This window comes from Polistes dominula, unplaced genomic scaffold (genome assembly GCF_049000335.1).
Source record: "Polistes dominula isolate Pdom_NZ unplaced genomic scaffold, Pdom_raw_medaka contig_22, whole genome shotgun sequence".
Lineage (NCBI taxonomy): Eukaryota > Metazoa > Arthropoda > Insecta > Hymenoptera > Vespidae > Polistes > Polistes dominula.
Window position 1 is genome coordinate 2,796,520 of NW_028300966.1, and position 23,146 is coordinate 2,819,665.

The window sequence follows — 23,146 nt, forward strand, 5'->3', positions numbered from 1 at the left end:
ATTATTATTCTATTTATTTATAATAAATATAATTAATTATATATAATTATATATATTTGTATATTACTTTGCTGTGTTTCAACGAAACATCGATCGTATTTTATTAAATATTATTTTTAACGAATCAAATCAAATGTGTATCGTACATGCAAGGGAAAAACTTTTAAATATTATTACGAGTGTTTAATATTGATTGAATTATATATATATATATATATACTTTGGCTAAAAAAATTCATCATGTAAATCTAAACAAATAATTAACGACTCCACGAACACATCTTCTTTTCTCTCTCTTTCTCTTCCACTCTCTGTTAACGATGGAATTCTAACGATTAAATATATACCACTAGGGTGAAACAATCTGCATACTAATTAGTCGTCGTTTATAAATGCAAAATGCAATGGCCAAGGGTAGATGGTAAGAAAGAAAGAAAAGAAAAAAAATTAATGTGAGTAGAGAAAGAGAGAGAGAGAGAGAGAGAGAGAGAGAGAGAGAGAGAGAGAGAAATCTACAAACGTCACGCGATTGAACGGGAGCATTAATCTTTTTAAGTAAGGTGACAAGGGTTGTGTTATAGTATCTATCTCGTTACTCTAATCACGATTAGAAACAATTACAAAATTGTCATTGAACAAATATCGTTATTACCTAATTGTACATCAACGTTTTGTATTAACTTAAAAGCTAATTTATTTCCTTTTCTAAATTTTCGTTAATTTAATATGAGTTCAAATAGTAATTAGAATTTTGTAAATCGTGATTAGAAACAATTACAAAATTATCATTGAACAAATATCGTTATTACCTAATTGTATATCAACATTTTGTAATAACTTAAAAGCTAACAAACTAGTCTTTCTAAATTTTCGTTAATTTAACGTTAGAATAGTAATTAGAATTTTGTAAATCGTGATTAGAAACAATTACAAAATTATCATTGAACAAATATCGTTATTACTTAATTGTATATCAACGTTTTATTTTAATTTAATATTCGAATTAATTCCTTTTTATAAATTTTCCTTAATTTAACGAATTAAAAATCGTAATTTAAGAATTATTTTTTAATTGTATTTTCTTCAAATAAAAAATTATATCGTACATAGAAACGATGATCAATCTTAGTAGAATTACTAACGGGGTATAAAAGTTATTTCGAGATTGTTACAAAAAAGAATAGGAATAATACGAGAGAGATTATGCGAGTAATTTATTAAAACCAGATGTTCGTCACGCTCGTATCGGCTCCGGGAGTACAGAAAATGTGGCGTGTTTCTTTTTTGTTCTTTTTTGTTTTTTATTTTTTCGCCGGAAAGGGGAAAAAAAAGAATATAAAACCCAACAGAGTATGTCCGCAACGGTAGAAAGCGTAGCGAAAACGAGAAGGAACGCTTTTAGGAACGACCAAAGACCACCCACGCTTTTCGCTTAACATCCACCACTCTATGGCAATTCATCCTCCCTTTGCACTCTATCACTTTTACTCTCTCTCTCTCTCTCTCTCTCTTTCTCTTTTGGTTGTACTCTATTTAATCCATTTAAATAAGCAGATTAATTAGATTGTAATATTCATGGTTAATTTTATTAATGTCTCTAGTCTGTAAGAACGTAGATAACCCTTTTTAAACGAGAATTTCTTTTTTGTATTTTTTTTTCTACTCATAGCAATTATAATAATATCATAACAATTTAGCTTTTAATGGTACGATCTTTGAAAGGTTCATTATTTCCCCTCACCCCCTACTTTCTTTGATCCGAATACATTTTGGAAGTTAATCGAGCGTGATATAAACTTGTCTCTTTTTTTCACGATAGAGTCGTTCTAACAGAAACTTCTTCTAAAAATTGATTAACAACGTAGTATATTAAAGAGTGATAAGTAACGAACCGAAGAATTTGCTTTTGGAATAAAGTAAGTAAGGGAAAGGGAAGGAAGGAAGGGAAAAGGAGGCTTCTAAGGCATTAATAACTTTCGGATAGAAATCGATTGAGTGCTAAGCGAAGCGTTTAAACTGCTCGATCATGTCTTAAATGCCAGATAGGAAATACCCTCTGGCAGCGATAATGCAACTATTATGTCTGCGGTTATCCTTTAAATCGAAGCTGGCGCAGTTTAATAGCTGTGAGAAACTGCCGAGTTGATTTTGTATTCCGTAGCAGATAGATCCACGCAAACCACCCCCTTCCACCCCCACTTTACCGTTTATCGACGTTGAAAATAGGAAACGGTTGTGCTTTAAATGTAACACATCAAACATATATTGGAATGTTCATTATATAATATTTAATTGTTTTTCAATTAATAATACAAATAATCTAGGTCAATTATTTATTTTGTCAAAAACGAATAACTTTTCTCGGAAATTTTATATACTTCGAATTAGTATTATTATTATAATATTCTGTCGATATATTTTGTTTAATTTATATTACGATGAAGTAGAGAGAATTCGATACAAGTAGTTTTGAAACTGTGAGTGAATTTTGACATACAATGAATGGTATGGGGGCCATTTTTCTCAGTACTTTTCCATTAAAGTTATCATAACCAGCACATGCGGACGGTAAAAGTGGGTAGAAAGCGGCCAACATTGAGTATAATAAAAAAAAAAAAGAAAGAAAGAAAAAAAAATCGGTTTAAAGCTTCTAGTACTAGAAGAGAAAAGGGGTAGAACCATTCCGAGACTTTTATACTTTTTAATGAAACCGCGTTCGTTATCATCGGTGAGAGCAATGACTACTACTGTGTTTGAGTTTTACCGAGTATACTCTCTTGGGGATTTAATCGTAATAGAACCTACCGCAGGAAATAATATCTAACCCTTATTTATTTTTTTTTCTTCTCACTCCAAGCAAAAAATCTCAAATTCGAAATAAAAAGGGAAAATAAGCGCGTATTCTTCTTCTATTCTATAGAATTGCTACAAATATCTACTACTAATATATTTCTCGATAATAATTTTTAATAAAAGACAAATAATTTGATCTTAAATCCATAAATGATTCCGTAACTCTAGTAGAGTAGCTATTATTATTATTCGAGTAAATTTGGTTAAATAAAATGGAAACACAAGAGTTAAAACGTATATTTATCCTACATATCTACGTACAGATATATCTATACATATATATCTACGTATTCACATTTACGAGAACGAGGTTAACAAGGTATGTGTGTTGGTGATGATGGTAGTAGTGGGTGCTTTTACACACGTATGCGTTTATGTTCAAAGATGGAAGACATACGCGTAGTAGAGAGAAAGCTTCTCTCCTCTTCGGCAAACCACCCTTCCGACCTCCTCCTCCTTCACCCCTGCCCACCTTCGAACAGGCGGAAGTTAAACGAAGAGGTAATCCCAAGCAAATATCTCGGAATCAGCGATAGTTCGACTAACTTACGGCCGAACAACTCTTTCTCGTTTCCGCACTCTCGGGTTATCGCGCATAATATATCGTTCTCTTACTGGAGAATTTCCTCTCTTTCTCTCTCTCTCTCTATCTCTCACACTCTCTCTCATTCTTTCTCTCTTTTATTCTATCTTTTTCTATCTTTCTTCTATCTGCTTTTCGTTCTCTAAAACGCGTTTCCTGCCGTGGGAAATTTGCACGTAGGCACCCTGAAAAGCGTGTAAGCGTTCGACGAACTCTTTTTATTCTTTGTTTTAACTTCTTTAAAGCTCGTTTTAAGCCGGTTTTAAAGGGTTTCCAAAAAAGTGTAACACACCGAACTAAGGTACACGGATTAACGCTTTTAATTTCAAGACATTTTATGATCCTAAATAGATTGTGATAGTATTTTTAAAAAAGGTATTCTACAAATATTGGAAAGTTCGTGCTGGTTTTGACGGAAAATTGAAATGCAACACATTTAAGATTTCTTTTTTTTTTTGTATATATTTATTAAATTATATATAAGTGTCATTTCACAACCTTTCTCCTCATTTCATCTTTAAGGTTAACTTAGAAAATTTCATCTTTTAAAAACTTCTCAGGTTGTTTTAGCAAAAGAACTTACTTCATGTCACTTATCGGAGATCGACACGAACTTTCCAGATAACTAATAGATTATTTTATCGTAAATTTTTAATTTATTATCTCATTCGTATTAATTACTATTTTGATTAGAACATTATGATGTACTATTTATTATATATATATAGATATATTTAATTAGGGGGGATTTTTGTTACAAATTTACTCATACCATGTGTAATAATAATTATTATTATACATTGAAATCGGATATGAATATAAACATTGTACTTGCATAACGTATGTTGAAAATCATAGTTAATAGATAAAATAATATGTTTATATATGTAGAAACTATGTTACAAAACTAGATTTAAACAGATATCATATTCATAATAATTATATTTTGTTATATTATATTATATTATCATAGAAATGTGTATATATATATATATACTAGGGGTGCCCCGGCCACGCGTTGCTGTGGCTAATAGATATATAGATAGATCTGAATCTACGCACATAACATTTGTCTTTTTTTCTCTTTTTTTAATATCCTTTTAAAGGAAAAATAATTATGGTGGGTCACCCTTATCACTCAGGGGTATAAGAAATATAAGAAAAACTATTCTCATACCTACCGAATATACACAAAAATTTCATATAAATCGATCAAGTCGTTTCGGAGAATAAGAATAACAAACACTGTGACAGGGGAAATTTATAGAGATAAAGATATATATATAATATTTATTATTCTAATAACGTTATATATAACGTTATTAGAATAATAAATAAGAAATTTCAAATATAAACTGTTAAATATAGACTCGTCTGAGACAAGTATTGACCTGTACTACTTCGTTCAACTCTGAAACATATTCAACGAGTGGTTATAATAATGTAAAAGAGACCCAGCTATAGTGAGTTTCCATGTTTTCAAAGTTTCTGCGATACAATGAAAACGCCGATATATTCTTTACAAACTGAGTGTTAGAACCTTCATGGAATTGAATTTAACCGTTCGTGATAAATGTTTGATCAGAATTATTGAAAAGAGCTGTTCAAAGAAACGATGAGGAGATATGAAAACGAGAAATGAAATTGACGAGAAAAAATTTACCCGTTCGTTGATAATAGAAAGAGAAAGAGAGAGAGAAAAAAGGATTAAATTTATTAAACAGAAACGGAAAAGGTACTTTTTACTTCTTTTTTTTTCAATGCGAAAAAATTCAACCTCGAAATGTGGGACGGACATCGATTTGACTTTATTCCTTGAAAGAAGAAACCATAATAATATAAATGAAAATAAAAAAATGAGAAACGAGAGAAGCCAAGTTGCACATAGCTGGAATCTCGAATCCTTTTTCCATCAAATATATATATATATATACTTACAAACGTAACATTTATCTAAAAAAAACATTATCATAAATATAAGAATACATTTTTCACAAGTAATATCATTGCTATGAATGTTTAAATAGGCTATCTATTAAACAATGAAAGATTATACGTCAAGAAAATAAATAATCTCTTGCATACCTTTGTGCAAGCTCACAACGTAAAGTATTCGTTATCGATAAGAGAATAATCTTTGACTAATGTCTTGCGAGAATTTCCTACAAATGAATTAATACGTTGTTCGAAAGGTACTCCTGGTAACTATATTTTCTTTTACATTTTTTTTTTTTATCGAATATTCATGTAAACTCGCGTCATTCATAAGTCAAGATGTATCAGCTATAAAAAAAGAAACTTTACCGATGATATTAAAACCAATTATCTTTTTTCCAGTTCTACTATTTGTTTTTTTCTTTCTATTTCATTTTGTTCTTTCCATTCTCTTTATTTAGAAATTAGAATTAATATTAATATAATAATAATTTTAAATTAATTTAGAAATAATAATAATATAATTAGAATATTATAATATATTATAATATTACTAATATATATAATAATATAATTAGAATATAATTATATATATATATATATATATTGTATATATTTGGAAATAATAACTTCCTAATTAATTTAAAATTATTCCAAATAAATTATAAATTTCAATTTATTTCTAAATTATTTGTTTAGAATAAATATATGTATATATTTTTAAATAAAAATAAGATAAGAAGAATAATTATATATATATATATATAATTTTAATTATTATTATATCAAACAATCTTTCATTTTTATTCCCTTTTTCTTCATTATACATTATTACGAGATAAAACAAAACCAAAATGATTAAAAAGTTCAAAGATATTCATAATTAAAGCGATTTAATCAAAATCCTTTTGGAAACAATTGGAAAACTCAATAGTACAGTAAAGTTGTAATTTGAAGTAGAAAGAGAGAGAGAGAGAGAGAGAGAGAGAGAGAGAGAGGGGAAATTGGAGTTTACGTAATAGCAAAGGGATGTTAGAGGTAGGTTTACTTAGGAGAGAGAGGAAGCAGCGTTAAAATCTTGGAGAACGCTTTCGAAAATTGTGGTCTGTGTTCAATGGCGTGGTTAGAAACGAAGTTAAAGTCCATTGGGCTCCTCTAGCTAGGAACACGTGTCCACGAATCGTGGTAACGATTACGGTTTCAATCGGAGTTCTTCGAACTGAATCGTTCCAGCGGCATCACCTTTTGGATTATTAACCTTTAACCTTTCTCTCGGTTCACGAAACTTCCGGTTCACCTACACATCCTCCTGTCCTCCTCTCATTTTCTCAATTTCTCTGTTTCTCGTTTTATTTCTGTTTGTGTATGTATATGTCGTTTCTTCCTAAGTATACTTTTGACGCATTGTGAATATAATTTAAAGCTCATTCGTAGCCCTGAGGCAAAAATTAGAAATTTTTCTTAAAGAAAAGCACAGTTTTCCTGAGATACAATAAAAGAGTTAGGTGTTTGGATTAGATTACTTTTTAGGTTAGATTTAGAAACTTAGAAGAATTTTAGTTAATAAAAGATTTAATCACATAGGTATCATAAAAAATTTTATCTAAATATAAAAAACTTACTATTTTATAATACGTCCATATAAATTATATATTTTTGTTCTCTATAATTTTAACTATATAAAAACATGTTATAGAAATATAGATTTAAATTATATTCGATGAAAATATTAAGGTCGTAGTTAAAAATAAATCCTATTATTTTTAAAACTGTCATATTTAAGAAGTAATATTTTTAGTTTTAAAAATAAATCAATTTATAAGTAAGGTGGTGCCAACGCTTTCTTCGATCATTATTTTTTGATTTATTGTGGCAATGCAATTGCGATGAGATATCGATCGATAACAAACAAGGGAAAGAATAAGAAGGATAATAAAAGAAAGAGATATACTTAGAGAAAAAAAGGAAGTGTTATAATCTAACACACACATATACACACACACACACACTGATACATACACAAAACTTTTCATTCTTTACAACTGTTCTTATCAACAGAAATATAAAGTTTCATACTGTGTGTGTGTGTGTGTTTGGTGCTTTCTCTTTCTCTTATCTTTCCCCTGCCATTAGCGAAACGAAGCTTAATGCTAAGTGCAAAAGACAATGATTACCCGCGAAAGCTTCTTCTTTTCTCTTTCTCTTTCTTCCTGTCTCACCATTTTTCCTTTTCTTCCATATTTTTTCCTTTTTCTTCCTTCTCCCACCAATCTTCTTCTTTTTTTCTTCCTTTCATTTCTCTTGTCGTGTTCTTTTTCGTTGGTTAATGCGAACGTTTCATCGTCCTCATGGTGGTGGTAGTGGTGAGGAGGTGATACGACTGTCGTTGACAGGCCTCTTCCTCCCTCCTCCACCTCCCCTCTTCCTCCACCATCCTTCTCCTTTTGGATATAAATTACGAACGCTTTTTTCAGGCATTCCTATCGTTATCACAGCTCGAACGACAAGGACGAAGTCAATGCACACGCTAGCAAACCGGTACCGGTACCGGTACCAGTACCTGATTGGTTGTTTACAATAGTACGCAAAATACTGGAAAATGTATAATACAAAACCATACATCGAGCTTTTTGTCGATTACCTAACGTCGGTTCTCGTACAGTAGACTTCAAAATAACTTCAACATTGAAACGAAATCCTATGACGACTACACAATAGTCAATTATGATGACGAACGGAATGAATGAAATAACGTAAACTGATTTTTTTTATTTTTTTATACATTTAGAAGAAGATAGTGAATATATTTGTGTTAGGTTTCGAATAGGTATGAGTAAATTTTTGTTTATATTTATGTCTCTTTTCACCATAAAGAGATAACGTTGGAAAAGAAATATAGAGAGAAATATAACGATAAAAATATAACGAGAGAGAGAGAAAGAAATAATCTTTGCGAATAGTACATTTTTTTCTATTTTTTCTTTTTTTTAACGAATAACGAAACTAAATTGAATGAATTAAAATGTAAGCTACGAAAAAATTCGTACCTTTCTTTTTCCTTCCTTTCATCTTGCGTTCCCTTTTTAATTTTTTTTTTTTTACTTTTTTTTTTAATTCCTACAAGGAGAGAATGAAAAAGAGAGAGAGAGAGAGAGAGAAAAAAAGAGAGAGAACTCTTTCATGGAATTGTAAACGACGACGACTACCGGAAGTCCTTTCGAATCAATTCGAAACTTTTCGCGTACTCGATTTTCTCTCCATATATATTTTATATATATATATCTTTTACTTAAAAAAATAAAAAAGAAAAGAGTAAAAGGATGAGAAAAATTGCGGGTGAATTTTACCTAACGTTTTGTTCCCTGACGCAACCCAGGACATTTCATTCCGGTTGGATTTCTAAGTAGGTCAAAATGTCGAAGTAAGCATTTCCGTTTTGCTGGTATTTTCTATGCACTAAAACCGTTACTAAATCGAGCGTATATTTTCTGATTCTTTCATGTTTTCTTTGGACATTTCCCACCCCCATCCCCTAGTACTTTACATTATCATCTTTTTTTCTTCTTCTTTTTCTTCATCACTTTTATCATTTTAAATTTCTATCTGCCCTTCTTTTTCTTTCCTACGATTTTACATCAAAGATAGAAACAAATAATTTATCGTTTAATTATTAACGAAAAAAAAATAATCGAATCGAATCGATTGTTTTGCAAAAGTCAACATAAAATATATCGAACTTTTTTTTTATTTTTTTATTCTTATCTGTTTTCGCATAAACGAAAATCAATTTTATCCACGGATAAAGATGCACATCACGATTTTTCTCGTATAGGCACCAGTTGAGGGTGGATGGGAGGTGGTATAGGTTGAAGAGGGATATATGATGGTGGTAGTTTTTACATCCTCTTATTTTTCTCTTCGTATGCTTCGAAGATATAACACGATTGAATACACTCGTTTGCACTACTACCGAGTATGGCAAACACTTTTCCAGTATTCCCTTCTACTCGATCTCCAATTTCTTCTTCCATATATAAAATCTACATTGTGTGTGTGTGTGTGTGTGTTGTTGGTTTGTTTATTCCATACCCACGATTTTTCTCTATATAACTTTCTAAAATCCTACCACATTTTTCCTATCTTTATTTTTTTTTTCGCTAACTAATACGATTGTTGTTAGACGATTTTTATTTCTCTCTTCACATCGAACGATATTTTATTTATATTAATGTTTATATCAGTCAATTCAGAAAAAACTTAAAAAAAGGTATTAAATCTGTGATAAAAAAAAAAACAGATAAATTATTTTCTTTTTCACATTAAAAAATAAAAAGAAATAAAAAGGGTAGATGTAACGAGACAGATGCGTTACTACTCTAGTTGTATTTTTCATTACAAAAAAGAAAAATACAAATGGAAAACGATCGTTGGCTATTAGCTCTTAAATAAAAAAAAAAAAAAGAAGAAAAGAAAAAAGGGAAAAACATTGGTTAGGGTGATCTCGAAGAGTAGTAGTAATTGAGCAGCCACGCTCGTCCAATCAACGATACTCTGTTAATACATATCCACCCTACGATCCACCCCTTTCTCATTCAAACTCGGGCCAGACTAATTACTGATCGGGATAAGACGGGTGGTACTTGCAATGTAGAACCCTTCACCTCTCTCTCGCTCTCTCTCTCTCTCACACACACACACTCACCCCCATACCTCGTTGTTCCCGAGATTCAACATTGAGAAATAGAGCAGTCGAGCAAGGCAGTACAACACATTGTTAGCACACGTATAGGGTTAAAGGAAAAGTAGAAGTAAATGTTGAAGGAAAAATAAAGAAAAAGGGATGTTATAGAGAGGGCCGAAGGTGGTATACCAACGACGACTATACTTGGGCCTGGATGAACGCACAAGACGGAAAGTAGAAATGAAAGAAAAGAATGAAGAAAAGGGGCTAGTAGTACTAGTAGTAGTAGAGAGGTAAAAGTAGGTGGTAGGAGTGATTTTCAAGCCGTGATAACGACTACTGGCATATCACTGGTGTTCTACTTCTAACACCGATATGCGCGTATTTGTGTGCGCATGGAAGGAAACTTAATGTGCGTCGTGGAAAAGTAGAAAGAGGGAAGAAGAAGAGGTGGTAGTGGTAGTAGTGGTTGGTTACTTCTTATGGAAAGGGCTTGCCCAGGGAGAACTGTGCTCGCTTGTTCGCTCTCTTAAGGGTGGAGATGTACTATACGTCAAGACAATAAGTACCATTAAGATAACGGCTACGAGGTGTGGTGGGGATGGTGGTGGTTATGTAGCAGATAACCCCCGCATGAACTCAACCAAGAGAGAAAGAGAGAGAGAGTGAGAAAGTGGAAGAGGACTCGCTAATGGAGAATTCCATTTTATACCGACATATATTTTTATACGTAGAATTCTCATTCGATCTTCTTTCATTCTACGTGCTTAGCCAGTTTGATGTCCCTTTAAAGTTTTCGGCTAACGATCCAATCTTTCGCCCATGCTCGAATAAGGGACCACTTTGCGATTCAGATGGGAAGAAGAAGAGAGGTCGATTGCTTCATGATAATCTCGCTGGGTTTTAAGGAAGGGGTAGGTAGGCAAGCAAGCAGGCAGGCCCTCTCGTCTTTTGTTCGAACAGAGGGACGATTGAAAATCGTCAAAGAGGAAGAGAGGGTTAGCTACTCGATGATTGGCTTCTAGAACCATCGGTACACCATCCCTTCTTCTTCTTTTTCTTCTTCTACTTCTTCTTCAGGCACGATATTGCGTCAATGACTTCTATTGTCTCGGATTTTCTTGTTTTCCGTACTACGCCGTTTAATCCTTGGCAAAGGTCCAATCTTTGCGCTTCCTGAATTCGAAACGAAGTCTCCTCTCTCTCTTTATCTATTCGGACGATTGAAATTGATTGAGATTTCTTAATAGAACTCGTCGAATACTTTACATTCAAAGGGAATCTTGATAATAGTATTGGTTGTATCAAAATGATTAATACTACCAAATAATCCTATATATATATACTCGTATTTAAATCTATAAATCAGTAAACTTCCATCTCTCTATATATATGTATATGTATATTTACTCATATTCAAATCTATAATGGTACTATTCGAAAAAGACGGGGATAAGATAAACTCGAATACGTAGGAAGTAATCCTTGGCAAGTTCCCTTATGGGAATTTTCAGTTAAATGTCGGGGCTTTGCGAGACAGTCAACGTCAAAAGTTCGGTTATCTCTCGATGTGTCCTCGAGACGACGAGACGCGACACGACGCGTTCTCAAGGATTTCGGCAAGCTCAGCATGAACGAAACCCGACGACCCTAGGACCCGACTAGTCTGCTAAATGTTAAAAACTTACGTTAGCTCGTTTATTCGTTCTTTTATATAGTACTTTTCCGGGAGAGAGAGTTATATTTTTCTCGTTAAATTACCCAAGTGTGTGTGTCAGAATTTCCGAAACACCATAATGACGACGATCATGATGTGCGATTGTTATTATACGAATAATAATGATAATACTTGACGCATAATGTCAACGAATTTATCTAATGAATTATAACCCTTTTTATAAAAATATTCATTTAAAAATGTCACTCTAATTAAACGTCGATGTCGATTATCTTTTCGTACGATTAATGAGAACCGGGAATATAATAACCATAATGCTCCGTCATTCGATGATAACGGCAAAGTGTATACACATATATATATATCGTGGTAGTGGTAGTAAACTCCCATCTCTATTCACCATTCGAGAACACGATCGATATTTAAACAATTACAAAGAAAAGAGTGAGCGACCCAAGCACGGAATAATTCAGTACTCTCTGTATAAGTGGTGTATCAGCTTTTGGACGAGATAGAGTGAGAGTGAGAGTGAGAGAATGAGAGAATGAGAGAATGAGAGTGGGAGGGTGAAAGTACGCGTGTGATTTCAACTACGTGTGCGTACTTCTAGAAGAGAAAGAGAGAAATAAAACAAAAAGAAAGAAAAAGCAAAAAAAGAGAAAAAGAGAAAGAGAGGGATGAAAAGAAGGGCACACATACGGTTGAGGGAGAAAGAAGGGTCTTCTACGTCATTAATTATGCAAGTACTGTACGTACTTATTCGCAGGCTTGCTGACGCGAATATCCGAACCTTTGCTTCATACACCGTCGTAGGAGGAAATGAAGGAGAGAAAAGAAGAAGGAAATAGAAAAATGAGAGAAAATGAGATAGAATATTGTTATACACATACACACACACATGCACACACACATACACACACATGCGTGCGGGGGCGATAAACCTCATTCAAAAGTCTCTTGCAAACGATAGTTTTTAATTCCGGTTATCGATCGACACTTACCAGTGTGTAGTAGGAAGAGGTGTTTATTAAAAATTCTCTGTACTTTTTTTATTCGTTCTACAAAGAGAATATTTTTTCTTCTTTTTTTCTTCTTCTTTACTCCTATCGGGTTTAAGATAATTTAATATTGATATTATTTTTATCTGAAAAATGTATTATTGTATTGTCGAGAGATATTGTAATTGTTTGTATAATTATATATATATTTATTCCATATATATGTTATTATTATTATTATTATTATTATTATTATTATTATTATTATTATTATTATTATTATTATTATTATTATTATTATTGTAGTAGTGGATTTAAAACGTAGCAAAAAACGATCAGGTTAAGTAATTTAATATTGAAATTATTTAAATCTGGCAAATATATAATTATATATATATCATAAATTGTTCGTAATTTTATATATATTACTATTATTATTATAATTGTAATGGATTTAAAACGTAGGAAAAAAACGATACAGGTTTGAAAGAGAACATCCTGGAATACCTTTTTAAAAGGAAAGCACTTCTGACAGGATATCGATGCCAAAGTGAGTCCAAGATAATGGAGTTTCCTAGAATAGATCCTTTCGGGTCTACCACCTTTGCAGGTGGGATGGGGCAAATAACGCTGCAGAAACTCGTAATCGAATGTGGACAAGGTTCAATATTTGATCGAACGGTTTCCTTCCGTCTAGGCAAAGAAGGTAGGAGATATCTACCGCAATTCCGGACACGATCTTACCTGGTTTCCTTGGTTACGTATCATGATTTCCTTCTTTGCCGAGTATCAAACCTTCTAAAATCGATCATTTAATAAGAAATTGACAATAAATTAACTGCGATTGTCTAACTTATATTTTCATTCATATATATAGAAATTTTATCTAAATTTAGAACAAATGTGAGTTATCAGAAAGGTGGTAGGAAGGTGAGAGGATAATTATCACGCTAATTAAAAAAAATATTAATAATAATAATAATAATATTGGAATTTATAGAAATGACACGTTAAATTGTATCAACGAAATTAAATATTTAAAAATTATTTTTTTAATTAAGAAAAAAGGTAATAAATCACTAGTATATATTTAGTAAATAAATGGAGTTAGGGTTAGGGGGGTTTATGAAGAATGTTTATTAATTAAAAGATTTTGTCGAAATGTTCGTTTCGACCTATCGGAAAGTCGTATTTCAGGCAAACAAATCCCATGGAATAAACGTCTAGTAGCTAGTTACCATTCGTATAACACCGGCAGAATTCTCTGATCCGGTTCAGATTTAGTCGAATGCTTAGTTACGTAGAACGCCACTACCACCACCCTCACCACCACCCTCGGAAAGCATCGACTAGGAAAGAGGGGAATGTGGAAAGGTGAACCGAGTGATAGGCAATGTTACTGGTGTTGGTGTAGTACTTGATGGTGATGGTGGTAGTGGTAGTGGTGGTGTTAGCGATGGTGGTGTACTTGACGGTGCTCGGCAGAAGTTTCAAGCGAGTTTACTCGTTAATGACTGAGTACATAGCGGTGCTACGTGCTCAGGTATGCCGGTGGCCACGTATTCGCCGATGTTGGTTCATCGGGCTTTACGTTGATGAACAGAACATCGGAAGCATCGTCGATACGCCAAAGCAAAACGATACAATTCTTGTTAAACTAACCTTCCATTACCCCTAGCTAAATTTCATCTTTTTTTCTTCTTCTTCTTCTTCTTCTTCAGCTTCCAACGATTATTTGATTGTATTTTTAGGATTCTTCTAATAATATTTTGAGGTATACGTTTAATTTTATTCCTTCATAATGCAAAGAAAATGAAAATAAAATTAAACGTCAGATTGATCTAAAAAAAAATAAATCTATGAAAGACAAACTACCCCCCACCCTGTAATTACCTTTTTTTTTTTATTGTCCACAGTAGGTCGACATTTACTGCGAATGAAAGGGTTGTGCGTTGTTGACGAACGAACTGGCCCCTCCCTCTTCCCTCTGTTCTCTCTCTTTCTCTCTCTTTCGTCGAGTGTCAAAATCGTTACCGAAATAACAGCGAGGTTACAACAACAACAACAAAAAATAACAAGATAGACTATGTAAATCCTACACGAGGTGTTCCTCGACCAGATGTATAAAAAAAAAAAAAGGAAGACAAAAAAGACTGGTAGGGGGAGTAAAAAAAAAAAAAGGATGTAACGAGACATAAAATCCCGAATTTTTTCGTGAAAACTGAAACTACAAATCGGCCTTGTTTGTCCATACAGATCGTAAAAGTGCTTTTCACCTACGTGTAATATCCTGGCAATGCAACGGGATATTTTTTCATTTGGCTTTGAATATTGCTCAAAGCATGAAACAACAGAGAGAGAGAGAGAGAGAGAGAGAGAGAGAGGGAGTGGGAATGATATACACAAAAAAAACGGAGAAAAGTATTGACAGGCAGGCGTAAGCGAAAAATGTTGGAGAACCTACCATGAAACTAACCTTTACAAACGATTTATTATTGAGTCGATGTTTAGAACGCGTTAGAAAAGCTATGGGGTAGTATAGAGGTTTGGATGAGGTGATGTGAGGTGGGGAGAAGATCTGGGGGTCTGGAAAAGAGAATTAAAAAAACAAAAAAATAACTCGTTGGTTGGCTCACCAATAGTTTGTGTATACCTTCGCTTTTAAACTCGCACGCTTTAAAGTCATTATTCACCAAGCGAGAACCGTAATCTGCTAACTTTAATCACGCGATTCTAAAATTATCGTTCGGTTTGTTCTCCCTGGCCTTGCGAAGGTTATACCCACCCATTCTACCAAGAAGGAAAAAGAGGAGGAGGAGAAGGATAGTTCCTTCTTCCCTATTAATCGAACGAAATTTAGAATTAGAAAATAATAATAAAAATTATTAAACGTTGTCTAATCAACAAAACGAATTTATTTAAAAAAAGCTCTCTTAATTGTTGCTACAATATCTTTGATATTATATTTAAACAATATTATTGTCTTAGTATTTTAAAAAATTTTTTTTTCAACATGATATACACACAGGTATAAAATAATACACTTGTAAGATAAAAACCGAGTATTCAAGTCCAAGGACAGAGTAGTGTCAATAAAAAAAGAAAAAACAGAAACAAGACTGGTTTCGAGCGACATTGAAAAAACAAAAAAAGAAAAAAAACACCAATTCGTAACTTTGGAAATAAAATATTCTCAACGCGTGTATCCTACGTGGGGCCATGGCTCGAGACAGACAGGATCCTCGGGTACGAATTTGAATCTAATCGGCGTATACGTGCGTGCCTAGTAGTCGAGAGGTCTCGCGACAGTTTCAATGGGGTTGGGATGGAGGAGGTTGCACCGTTACGGATGAGTGCTCTCACCACTACCACCACCACCACCTATATGTTATGCATACCCCGTTCACGGAACCTTTATCTCTTTCTCTCTCTAACTTTCGGAGTAGATAAATGAACTCGCGAGAAAATCTCGAGAAATAACTGCAATCTGAAACAAAAATCGACAAGATTCTTTACTTAACACTTATATATTTCGAAATAATATTTATTGGGTTTTTCAGAAAATAATTTCGTTTTTTTCTGACACAATAAAGGCATTAGTTGATGCAAACCGACAAATAACAACACGTGAGATCGGTGAGAAGCCTAGGTTTAATCTCGAAATGAAAATTGTCTTCATTTTCACAAAAGAAAAACAAAATTACTTTCCGAATAACCCAATATTTTATTTCAATTATTTTTTAACAAGCCTTAAAGGATACCAAAGGTATTCGACCGGAAATTTTACGGTTTTTGTCTGTAAAATTAATTCGAAAAAAAATAAAAAAAAAAAAAAAAGGAATAATTCGTATTATCACGGAATGAACCAGCCATAAGAACCAAACTAGTGTCTCATTGGTGCAACTGTCTCGACAAAGATTAATCACTCTGATGTTGTCGCGTACCGTGACCGAGTTACAACGCTTGAAAGACGAGCATAAATTTCATTACCAAAAGGAGAGAAAGGAGGGAAGAAAGGGGGTTGCGAGAAAGTTTGTAACAACTCGGACAGAATCTTCGTCGTCGTAGTTCGACACATACATGAGATATACACTATTCGTCCAAAGTACTTTCATGAAACTTAAAAGGAAATAAGTTCAGTTTCTAGTTCGTAGGAAGGTAGAGTCGTGTCATAGTTATCGATTTGAGAGAGAATTATGAAATTCCCCATTTTTTTTTTTTAACCTGCTTCTTCTTTTTCTTCTTTTCTTTTTTTTTCTGCGTGCAGTTTGTGTAAGTAGGTGAAAGACCAAGGAAAGAAGTATAGCTAAGTAAGAAGAAAAGGGGGATGGTTCGAAGGCGGGGTAGCACACACACATACACACACGAACGTAACACGAATAAGACCGAACGCGAGCCACCATGAGCACGCACATAGAAGGGTTGATAGGGTCGAGAGTAGGGAAGAATGGCTGAGTTGTAGCGAGAGAACTGAGCGTCCAGAGTTTGAAGCTCTTAATTGCTTTTTAAAACTTTCAAGTTCGACTCCCCCACCCAAGCACAGACCAGGCCAAGCAAGCCAAGCCAAGGCTTTCTTCCTCAACACTCCCTTTCCCCTTCTTCCTACTCCTCCTACTCCTCTACCTTTTTTCTTTCTTCTTTCTACGCCGGCAACCCTTTGCATTCTACTTAGGAATGTTCAATATTAGTTTTCCCTATCGGAGTTGCGAACACGTTCGGCACGTCGAGAGTAGGATAGAAGGAAAAGGAGGTGAAACGAGAGTGGGGGTGGGAGGAAGATGGGAGGTTGGGTGGTACGGGGGTCCAAGTTGAAGCAGAAAATGGCGAGACAGGTTGGTAGAGAAAACGAGATGGGAGCTTATGAGCTAACAAGTGTGAGAAAGATAGAAAAGATGGATAGGGATGGTAGAAAAGGAAGGAAGGGAGGAAGGAAGGGCTTGAAACCGTCGATAACTAGCTACCATAGTTTTTGTACTCGAAGCAATTAACGTTGCCGCGAAAAGGAAGCTACTTGGAGAGTACTTTCAGTTCGTTTCCTATTAGTTTGTGTCTATCCCTTGGGCGTTCGTACGGACTTACTTTTCTTTCTCTAAGGGAAAACCAACCGAGAGCCCTTCGGGGTTTATAACGCGGCTTCTAACTTTCGTTTGCGTTGTTTCTGTCTTTTGAAAACCTCTACACTCTTCTTTTTTCCAGCCCTTTTTTTCTCGATTTGTGTTTGTATGTATCTATCTATCTATATATATATATTTGTTTCTCCGTTCTTTTACTTCACTTGCATGCTTGTAAGAAAAAGGGAAAGATGTAGTAGCTCGCTGATACTTTTATTACTTCCCTCAAGTTTCAACCTTTTACTTGCCAGCAGCAATGTTTCTTGATATACTCCGAAGAAAAGCTCTCTCTCTCTTTTGCTTGTCATGGAAATTAATTAACGGGGGATATTTCTTTCCCTTCGTCTTATTACTTCGAAAGAAAATTTCAATCGTTTTAAAGGTTTATCTTTGACAAGAAAGAAAAAGAGAAAGAGTTGCACTGACTCGTGAAAAAATCCTAGATGAATTTATTTCAATCTAAAAATATGTATTACCTTGGTAAACCATTCCGATCGAATAATATACTTTTTTTTTATCTTTCAAGAATATACGATGTATCACTTCGGTTTTTATCCTATTTTATTCTCCAATAGATCGTGAACGTTGTTACTAAAAGAATGCGTTTTTTCTTTCTTTCTACTTATTCACCCTATTTTCTCTCTACCCTATTCTTTTCACGGTGAATGATTATTTTCTAAAAAGAAAAAGAAAGAATAAGAGTGTGTGTGTGTATGTATGTGTGTGAGAGAGAGAGTGAGAGAGTGAGTGAGTGAAAGAAGAGAGTCATTTGAAAGCATAGCTTTACTTTTCGAAATTGGAACTCGCCCTTCTGTTTTTTCTCCCACCGGTGGTAGTAGAAAGTTTCATTCGCGAGTAACAAGTTCTGCCAAGGGATAAGGCGAAGGTAAATTAGAAAGAAAGAGAAAAAAAGAGAGAGTAGGGTGGAAACAAGGTGAGGGCTGGTCATGGACGAGTTTATAACTTAGGGTTCACAGGTCAAGAGCCTTTCAAGAATGCCTTAAATGTTTCATTCTCAATGTCTTCAAACTTTCCAATATTTTTTTTTTTTTTTTTTGAAGGGATGAATTAAAACGATTTTACTGTTCTCACTATTATTATTATTATTATTATTAGTATTATTATTAGTTTTCTATCTAAAAAAGAAAAAGAAAGAGAGAAAGAGAGAGAAGATTTTCTTTTTGAAAGGTTTCTTTATATGACAAAGAAAAAAAGAAAAAAATTAGTCTTATATTTCTACTTAGCACGGATAAGGGAAAAAGCTTATCCTACTCCTCTCTCTCTCTCTCTCTCTCTCTCTCTCTCTTTCTCTCTTTCTTTCGTTCCCCTTTTTATACCAATTCAACGTAGAATCCCGACTTTACGATCGGAACTTTCCAACGCCATGGATCTTCTCTCACCCTTCGGGAACTCTTCGAGAACCGAAAAGATTTTCCCGAGCGATCGCACCCGAAGAAAAGGGGAAGTATTAATCTAATTCACCCTACTCCCTCAGGCGGGCCATAATTTTTACTTGTTCCTGAACATCGATGAAAAGATTTTTCGTCTTTTCTCTTTCTTTCATTCTTTTTCTTACTTTTTTTTTCTTTCTTTCTTCTACCATATACCTACCCTTATCGTCAAACTTCAAAATCCCTGGAATATCTAGAAACGTTAGGAGAGTGAGTGAAGTCCCTTTACAACTCCGTAGCTTCTACGAAAGTCGTTCGTTCGTTCCTGCGTTCGGATCGCGTTTTCGACGTCACCAACTTCGAACCAAAGTCACCCTTAATATTAGTCCTTCCATCCAATAGAAGATAGTTTCCTTTTCTCTTTCTCTCTTCTTCTTCTTCTTCTTCTTCTTCTTCTTCTTTTTCTTCTTCTTCTTCTTCTTCTTCTAGTAAAGTATAAGCCAGTACCTTTGAAAAAGTATAGTTTTTAAGAAAAATAAGTAAAAAAAATAATAAAAAAACGAATAAGAAAATAGAAATGAAAAGAAATGGGGTAGGGGTTAAGGGTCTCTTGTGCATATAGCATAGAAATAGGAAGGAAGGAAGGAAGGACCAAAGTCGTCTTAGGAATCGCGTGATTCCTATTCTACTTCACACGCGATGCCCCTTTTCCTACTACTATCGACCTTTCATCTTGGCCAAAAGGAGGAAAGGCTTTCCATCCAAAAGACCCCTAACACGACGACCTTCCACAGTAACACACACACACACACTCACATACACAAGGGATTCCTCGTCTACAGGGTTTTACTCTCACCCTTGGAATCTTTCGATCTAGGTCGTACCTTGATATCTATCCTAAACTATCCAATTCAGGTAAACGGGCGCCCAATTGTCTCGACCGACTGAAATAAACGTTGAATATAACGGGGCTGATTCGAAAAGGTGAGCAGGAAGAAGCAAAGAACGAGAAATTGCAAACGGTGGTACTGGGGTGGAAAAGGGAGGGGCAAACAAGAATGAAACTTTTTTTTTTCAAATATTCCCTAGGTGTGTATGGCAAAACTGAACTCTGTTTATCTGTCCCTTTGTGAAAATACTTTCAAAATCGGATTGGTTTAGCTTGTCGATTATCGAAAAATGAAAATGGCTGACGCGTGAGTTGCTTGCGAAGAATCTACGATTCCCTTTTATTTTCGATGGTTAACTTCCGACTATGTAATTCGTTAAAGCCAACTACCTTTTGCTAGCCACTGCCCTACTAATGCTATTACATTTGGTCGAATCGAATTCGTTACAATCTAGCAAGCAGGCTAGCTAGCTTTTCTATCATTCTATATAATTTCTCTTCTCTTTTCTTTCTCTCACAAATGTCTGACAGATCCTGATCCACGAAGTGTTTCTCAGTCGATTATTCTTCGGTATCGGTGAACGATTCGTTACACCTAAGCGAGTATTCCCTTTCCCTTTACCTTCAATTTCCTTTCGAACGAGAAAGCTACTCGTTCATTGAGCCGCTCGATCACGAACCCAGAACTAGGATGGATCCTAGGTATATAGGGTTGTGCCACTTGACGTGAATACGTTCAAAGAAAATTGTATATGCTAGTAACTTTTCTCTCTCACTCTAATACCATGGATATTATCTCATTGGAAATTTGATTTCAAAGAAAATTACTTTTGCTGTGTGTCCTTAATCTCATTGAATGATTTCAAATGAATCATTAAATGCATGTTAATAATTAATAAAGAATAATGTAGAGCAATAATTCGTATTATTATTAATATCGATTAACGAAGATTTCTAAATACGACAAGATGAACTATCTTTTAACAAGTACATCGATAACGAACTTCCAACTAGCCAAGATTTTAGATAAGATCAAAGATCTTAACCAACTTCCCCGTTCCTCCTAGAAATTATTTCATCGTACCTTTAAACCGTACGATAACGATCGATGAAGATCTGGGAGATCTTAGGTAACGTCTTCAACCAACCACTATGTACTAGAAAACGAGGCAACCCCTGGCATCGTGGATTGCATCTGGCCAATGCTCCAATCAAGTACAATCGTCCTAAATTGTAAGTGGTCCATAGAAGCCACCACCCCTCTTATCGTCCCTTTCCAAAGCTCCCCACCCTTTCTTGAATTTGGCACGTTGCAAGAAGGGATCGATATATGTATCCTATCTACGGGATTTCTTTAGGTTGAAACTTATGAAATCAGACTGATTGCAAATAATTCTCTTCTAATTATTTAATTAAAATTGAATATTGATCTATAATAATTATTATAATATGTCTTTGTATCTAATTATACAACGGATCATTATACAAATACATTACTACGTCGTGAAGCTCGTTATAATTATTAATAAGCAGTATAGTAAGTGAGTATCTCCCCATTCTTACGTTAACGTGCCAACGTGAATATTGTTGAATTCAAAATCAACTGAAATTCTACTCGAACCCTTGAAAAGCCTCAAGGCTCTTTTCTTCCATTCCTTTAGAGAAAAGGGTGAATGCTATGCTATGCGTGGCTCGCACCTCGACAATCTAGACGAAGATTATTATTATCATTATTATTATTGTTATTCATGCACTGCTACTATTGCTGATCTACTCTTCCCACTTCTGTTGTTGTTAGTTTCTATGCTATACGTAAAATGGAATTGATCCCTTAGGCGAGTACCATAAATCTTTGTTTCGAAATGAAAGTAGTTTAGATTGATTGCACGTCGAATTCACGTAGGCTACGTTTAGTGTTAGAAATATAAAATGATCCGGGTAGGGAGAGAGGTGGTAGGGATAGGAATCTCTTCTAATTGGAAAATTTAAAAATATCTAAGGATCAATTTCTAAACTCGCTCAAAGGTATGATGAAAAATTTTATTCTTGATGTATACTCCAAACTTGGAGATTATCGATGCAACATTAAAACAAAGGATTCATTAGGTATGGTCATTAATCAACTATTACTGGGAAACGATTTATTCTCCGCTTTACTCTCAATCGATCGATTTTGAGCTTTTCAAGCATAAAGCCTGATACCCGAATTATTATTGGAATTGACTTTTCATGTTTCTTTTTTTTTTTTTTTTTTTTTTGATAGTATTCAAATGAGACATTTATGAAATTTTTGTTATATCCTTTTTGTATTTTATATTTTATCGGAAAGTATTTACTTTTAAAAAGTGGTATTCTCTCTTCGATAGAAATTATTCTGATATTAAATATACGAAATTATATTTTATTATTTAATATATTCCAGAAAAGCGAGATGAAACGTGTGTGTGTGTGTGTGTGTGTAAGAAAGAGACAGAGAGAGATTTCGTTAATTGATCGAATGTGTGCTTTATGAAGACGAAACGTTGCATAGTATCATCGTGGTTGGAACGTTGCCAAGGATAATGTAAAGACGCATTTCATGCTAGCACAATACTAACTGACTCGCAATAAGATGAATTGTAGGTAAATGCATTTGACTGTTTCCACGGTTAGATGGTTCATTGAAAAGTGAATTATTTGATAAACTGATAGCGTACGACCTAGTTTTCGAATAGTTCTTTTTAAAAATTCTTTCACACGTACGAATTATGTCGTTCATAAATAATCCCTTTAAGCTTTTGGAGAATTTTTAATGCGTAACAATCGATAAAAATCGAATTTTTAGTTTCATTTTAAGCTGATGTATACGAAACCAAAAAGAAAGAAAAAAATGATGACACAATTTTATTCTCATTTGAAAGACGAAAACGAAAAGAAAATTCAATCGTAATAAATCTTTTCGCTGAGGAATCAGGGAAGAAATGTTATTGCGAAAGGCGTGTGCTTTCTTTTTTTTTGCCCCTCTCTTCCCCCCCCCCACTCTCCACC

The 23,146-nt window shown here is 34.0% G+C and overlaps 1 protein-coding gene across 3 annotated transcripts in view; it reads left to right on the forward strand.

Moving 5' to 3' along the window:
* olf413 (DBH like monooxygenase olf413) overlaps positions 1–23,146 on the forward strand; it is a 214,353-nt gene that overhangs the window by 174,084 nt on the left and 17,123 nt on the right. The gene's annotated exons all lie outside the window — the stretch shown is intronic.